Source organism: Sinocyclocheilus grahami, unplaced genomic scaffold, assembly GCF_001515645.1.
Source record: "Sinocyclocheilus grahami isolate Dianchi unplaced genomic scaffold, SAMN03320097.WGS_v1.1 scaffold1307.1, whole genome shotgun sequence".
In the NCBI taxonomy this organism is placed as follows: domain Eukaryota; kingdom Metazoa; phylum Chordata; class Actinopteri; order Cypriniformes; family Cyprinidae; genus Sinocyclocheilus; species Sinocyclocheilus grahami.
In genome coordinates, this window is record NW_015506486.1 from 112,423 (window position 1) to 119,706 (window position 7,284).

A 7,284-nucleotide genomic window follows, 5' to 3' on the forward strand; every position below is an offset into this window, starting at 1 on the left:
ATATTTACTGGCCGATGCTGATGTCTAGAGACACTTTACACTGTTTATTCAAATATTTTTGGAAACAGAAAAATGTGAATTATGGTGGATGTTTAAATTGATTGATTTTGGTTGATGCTCAAATGAAAGACAATGGCAATAATATTTAAAAATGAGCAAATATCGGTATTTTATTTACCTCTAAATACTCTCAAGTTCCCACTGTAATGCAAGCTGTTGTAATTATGGTGATTATTATTTCTGTAATTGCTGCCACGTGGTTGTGTTTGAGTGTGTCATGTCGTTAAGTGAATGATTGATGGCTGCGCATCTCACGGCGCATTAAAAGCAGATGTGATTTTCATGTTGCACATCACCTTCTGTGATTCAGAGCTCGTTAAATGCTGTTATTAACGCGTTTAATGATCATTTATGTGGGGAAATTTTATTGCTGTGCTAATGCAGGTTACATATTGTGTTTGTGATCTTAGTTTGATGCAGATTTTCTATACAGACGATTTCTGCATTTTCAACAGCTGCTGTGCTGTTACTCAGAGAAATGTAGAAAGGAGAAATGCACATGCGTTTGCAAATTCTGGTTATATTATGTACAATATTAAAATATGAAATAATAAAATGCATCTTATTATTATATTATAATCAGTGTTGGGGAGTAACTAGTTACATGTAACTAAATTACGTAATCAGTTACAGTTACTGAGAAAAAATGTGTAATTAAATGAGTTACTTATGAAAACATTAACGATTACAAAGGGGATTACATCAGTTTTTTTTTCACACACACACCCACATACAGATTTAATATATTTCTTTCATAAATTGCAGTGACTGCTCTAAAATACGAGACACTAATGTTTCAGGAGACACAGAATAGGACACATGCTTATTTGATAACTGTTTTATTTCCTGTTTGGGTTTATGTATATGCTTTATTTTTTAAGATTAGCTGTTTTTTCCAAGCCATTGTTAGATGCCAGTGTTTCCTGTCATAGCTATGCATAGATTTGATTTCAAAAACAGCATCATAGCTATTAAACTGTTTCTTGTTATGGTTTTTAATCTGTATTTAACCTCAGGATGATCTCAGAGTAAGCTTGATTTTGTCTGATTTTAAAATTAAATGATTATAATGTTAATATAAGTGATGAAGGACTTCGAAAGTGACAGTAATCAGTGTTGAGCTCTTCTGTAAGGTTAACCCTGCCTGCTTTACATGTTTGAAAATGATTAACAGTTGAAAACATTAGAAATTTAGAAAAGTAATCAAATGTTATCAGATACATTAATAAAGTGATTGAAATAGTTACACTACTTATTACATTTTAGATAGGGTAATTTGTAATCTGTAACCTATTACATTTCCAATGTAACCTTCCCAACACTTATATATATATATATATATATATAATTAATTAATTAATAATTATAATTAATTAATTTAATAATTAATAATTTAATAATAATTAATTAAAACATTAAAACATTATAAAATATTAAAGACAGAAAGATGATATAATAATTAATCTAATAATTAACAATTCTAATTTAATTATTAATTAATTAATAAAATTTTATACACACACACACACACATATATATAATTTATTAATTTTTTTATTTTTATATAAAAAAATATAGATTTAATAATGTTTACTAAATTAAATAAATGAATAAATATATATTGTATTTTTGCATAATATATAATATCTTCCAAACCAACTTCCAAAATCAGCAGAAGCATTAAGTAACAAATCTGAACTTGCAGATAGTAATAATAATAAAAAAAAAAAACAATGCATTAAATAAGATTTCAAGAATGGCCATAACTGAATCAGATTTTCACCATTTTGCTTTTTTTTTTACCAAACACTGTACAAATTCCCTGTTTCTTCAAGCAGTTGCTTAGCAATGTGCAATATGCAGTGGCCAGGCGTCCTATGGGCTGCTTTTCTCCACTCGCCTCCTCCTACTCTTCTTCTGACCAGTGCAACCAGAATACTAATGTGTAACGACTCGAGAATGGAGGAAAATGCATGCAAACATCAAACTAGTGCTCTCCACATGTTTTGATGTGTAGTTTGGAGTAGATTTGATTAGTTTTTAAGTGGCATTGTGTTTGCATCTCCCTCAGGTTTGGCTTCTTTTGCATTAAAAGCAGAAAAAGCATTTCGTGGAACGCCCTTCATGAACTTTTATATGTCTTATTCTCGTTCACCACTAGATGGAAGCTGCTTTCTGCGCTCAGTCAGTCCTCGTGTTTTGTGTGGAGGTGAAACCGGACAGACTTCCAAAGATGATGATGATGATGAAGAAATTCAAGAGTTTAATTGCTAATAATATTTTCTGCAGACTGAATCATATGTATTTTTTTTAACAAACCTACATTATAAACAATTTGACTAATTTCTGCTCCATCAGATGCTATTTCTACTCTTTCTATCAAATAGCAAACAGCTTGTACAGAATTGTGGTACATCATAGGCAGCATAATTCAAGGATCAGATACAGCTGAGGGGTTTTGTCATAGTTAAAGGCGAAGTGTGTGATTTCTTTGCAAAAAATAGTGACTGTTTTCAAACAGGTTTCCTTTCATCCTCCATTGATCAGACAAAAATTGTTGAAACCATTCAATGCAGTGTCTTAAACATTTAGTTTAATGACTTATTTATAGCCTCTGCATATTAAACTGGGATACGAGGACACACTCTCAGTTTATAAAAACATTGTGGGAACGTTTTGAAAAGTTCCTAAAATGTTCAAATGTCCAGTTTTCTTGTTGTGATTATAACATTATTGGAAGGCTGCAAAAATGTTTATTAGAAAGTTTTACTAACTTTATTTTCACACAAAATATAACGTTATTTGAGTGTCTAAGAATGTTAAAATGTCCGGTTTTGCCATGATCATAACATTATATAAAGGTTTCCTAAAACATTCTAACTTTATTTTCACACAAAATATAACATTATTTCAGTGTTTTCTCTCAACATTGAGAGCTAAGGGGGGGGGGGGGGTTGAAAAAAAACATCCTAAGGACGTTCTGAGAATGTTGCTCTCAACGTTATTAGAACGTATAAAAAATATTATGAATAGAGTAAAAAAGATAGTTCTATAAACATTACTTTAAGAATGTTTTGTCCTAACATTTATATAACTTTTAAAAAACGTTGTTGTTTACGTCTGTTGAAACTGATTTGTAACTCGGTCAGTGGTGGCTGTAGTATTCAGATATACGCCATCAAGTGCATTGTTGTCATTTAGCACAAAAAGATCAAACTCTGGTGCTTTGAAAGGTCTGATGGCAGTCCAGATCCATCTTGGACAAACTCTTCAGCAAACAGGAAAGAGCCATTACAGAGATAACTGAGCAAATGATCTAGTTTACGTAGCCGTTATGTGACATTGTGCTCCTAATTTGTGTTTGTAAAGTTTGAAGTTTTGTTTGGTATGCAACCAAAATATTTGGAATTTTAATATGTTTTTGAAAATAGTCTCTTCTGCACACCAAGGTTGTTTATTTGATTGAGAATACAGTAAATATTGTGAAATATTATTACAATTTGAAATAGCTGTTTTCTATGTGAATATGTGTTAAACTGTAATTTATTTCTGTGATGTGCAGCTGAATTTCCAGCATCATTACTCCAGTCTTCAGCGTCACATGATCTTCAGAAATCAGTATAATATGCTGAGAAACATTTCTGATTATTATCAGTGTTGAAAACAGTTGTGCTGCTTAAAAAAGACACCTTTATTCATCAAGGATGTATTAAATTGATCAAAAGTGACAGTAAAGACATTAGTTTCAAATAAACCCTGTTCTTTTGAACATTCTATTCATCAAAAAAATCCTGAAAAATAAAAAGAATCATGCACAAAAATATCGGGCAGCACAACTGTTTTCAACATTGATAATAATCAGAGCTGCTTCTTGAGCAGCAAATCAGCATATTTTCATGATTTCTGAAGATCATGTGACACTGAAGACTGGAGGAATGATGCTGAAAATACAGCTGCGCATCACAGAAATAAATTACAGTTTAACACATATTCACATAGAAAACAGCTGTTTTACATTGTAATAATATTTCACATTTTTAAACAAATAAATGCAGCCTTGGAGAACAGAAGAGACTACGTTAAAAACATTTTAAAAATCCATAAAATTTCCAAAGTTTTGGCTGGTAGTGTATAACTCGATGACCTCCTAAATTACTCTACATAGAGTCAACACAGAAAGTTTCACAGAGCCATTAAAGCCTATAATGGTTGGTTTTCTGTTTGACGTCACTGTTAGTTACATTACAGTTTCCATTCATGCATTTGCCAGATGCTTTTATCCAAGCAACTTAAATTGCATTCATTATACATTTGATCTGTTCTTTTTTTCCATAGGAATCGAACCCATGACCTCAGCGTTGCGAGCACCGTGATCTGCTGTTTGAGCTCCAGGAATGCAGATCCAAAAGTGTGTGAGTTCTTGTGTCTCTGATTGTATTTTGGTTGCATTAACGATGCCGCTTGTGGCACGATCTTGAAGAACTGCTCTTGAGATACAGCTAGTTCTCTGGAGACGAATATAATTAACCCAAATGAAAACGGGAAGCACCTCGCCCACGTGCTCGATCTTGACGTGCAATACTCCTGTCGTCTTTATGTTGCGGTACAGGATGAAGTCAGGCGAGCGTGTCGTGTCTCACGCTTCTCGTTCATTTCTGAAGCTTTACTGGAAGCGACGAGGGGCCGTTTCCCGAAAAACCGTCAGTTATCTCCCAACATCCACAGTACAAGCTCCTGTCATGCTTTTGAGTTATTCACAAATTCAGCTAACAGTCTTACAGTTTTGTTTTTACAAAGAGACTAATTTCACCAAAGCTGAATTTCAACTTTGAGTGCCATGCTTTTAGATACAGGATGCATCTAAAGATAAAGATAAAGGACGCAAATCCTTTATAAAAATAAGGGACAAAAAAATGGACATTTTCTGCTGCAAAACTAGGGTATTGTGTTTATTTAAATACTGTGTGCATTTGTAAAATAATGCACTAATATCACTACAATTAACTTATTGGTCTGTTCACACTGAACTTGTTGCATTTCACTGTAGTACTTTTCCATTGTAAATTTGTATGACCATTTTCAATGTAAAACTGTATGATTCTTCTGCTCATATTTTTAAATATCCCCAGGTTTGTTAATGTTTTTGATCGTATCTGAGCATCATTTTTGTGCAAACAACACTCTAGCATCAAGTTTTGCCTCAGAAAATGTTTAATGTCTAGTTTATTCTTGTTTTTCCAGAAATAGTTGAGAGGAAGATGATACTACAGATTATTTTTTTTAAATCCCTATATTTGTTAATGGTTTTTGAACATTTTTAAGCATCACTTTTACTAGTTTTTACAGTGATTTGAACAAACACCCTAGTATTAGTTTTGCATGAGAAAATGTTTAATGTAGTCTCTTTTTTTATTTTTCCTTTATCAGAAATATTTTTCCAAAAATATCCCAAGTTTGTTAAATTAAATTAAATTAAATTTTATTTTATTTTATTTTATTTTATTTTATTTTATTTTATTTTATTTTATTTTATTTTATTTTATTTTATTTTATTTTATTTTATTTTATTTTAAAACACCCTAGTATCAAGTTTTGCATTACAAAATGTCAAATGTAGTAGTTTATTTTTATTTGTTCTTCATCAATAATATCTGAAAGGTGATACTTCAGCTTTTTGTTGTTGTTTTTTTAAAATATCCCCTATTTTATTTTAATTTAAACACCCTAGTATCAAGTTTTGCATTACAAAATGTCAAATGTAGTAGTTTCTTTTTATTTGTCCTTCATCAATAATATCTGAATTATTCTTAATATCGGAATTACCTTTTTTTTTTTTCTCCAAGTTTTGTGTTTTTGATAGTTTCTGAAGTATGACTTTTACAAGTACTTATAGTGAGTTGAACAAACAACATCCTAGAATTATAATTTTTTTAATAAATCTGTTTAATGTTGTGCTTAATCAGAAATCTGAGAGAAAGCTGATGCTTCAGCTTTTGATGGAATATAGTTTGTAGTTCCCCTTTTGCCTGAACTTTTCAAAGGTCATCAGATGAGTCTCGTCCGCAGCTTCTCTAATCGACTCCAAACCGCAGTGACATTCTCTGTGACCTGAAGAAACTCCCTCCTGAGATATTTACGGTCTTCCTGACGTGAAGCTCTGCTGTCTGTGCATTCATCCGTCTCTGACTCTCTCGCAGTGAATCTCTCAAAGCCCTCGGCGAGTTTGTCCCGCAGAAATTCCTCCAGCATTGGCCTGTAATTTCAGTAGATGAAAGACTGGACTAACTCTAACCCTCACAATCCAGGTGTTTGATACGCAGCTTCCTTCTCTTCCTAATCGCTGCCTTTGAAAATCACAGACCTGGACTAAATGCCATATTTCACTCCTGTTCTCTGGGGAAACAGTGAAGGGAGTATTCGTAGTGCAGTTAAAAGGAGTAATTCATCCAGAACTACTGATCCTCATGCTTTCGGTTTGGCATCATTGCAACGGGTTCTCGTGTTTATCGTGGCGTTTGAAAGTGAAACTTGAGAGGAAGAGTTTAAAAGCTTCTGTGATGCAAACTGTAGATTCATGAATGTGGGGTGGATGGTGAAGCTCTGGCAGGTTTTATTGATGTGAAGGAGGAGTTTTGTCTGTAGCTTTGCTCTCGTGTGAATGAACACCTGGAGGTTGTTTGAGTGTTTCCTGTAATCCATGTGACAATACAGACTGACATCTGCTCTCATCTGGGTTCAGTGAGGACAAGCTATGTGTGTGTTCCACTGTTCACACTGCATTTACTGATCAAAAATACAGTCAAAATTGTGAAATCTTTTTATAATTCAAAATAAGTGTCTTCTATGTGAATCTCTGTTAAACTGTAATTTATTTCTGTGATGCGCAGCTGTATTTTCAGCATCATTCCTCCAGTCTTCAGTGTCACATGATCTTCAGAAATCAGTATAATATGCTGATTTGCTGCTCGAGAAACATTTCTGATTATTATCAATGTTGGAAACAGTTGCGCTATACAATATATTTTTGTGGAAACTGATACTTTTTTTTCAGGATTCACAGATGAATAGAAAATTCAAAAGAACAGAGTTTATTTGAAAGATACATTTTTTGTAACATTATAAATGGTTTTTACTGGCACTTGATCAATATAATACATCCTTGATGAATAAAAGTATTAATTTTATTGTATATATATATATATATATATATATATATATATATAT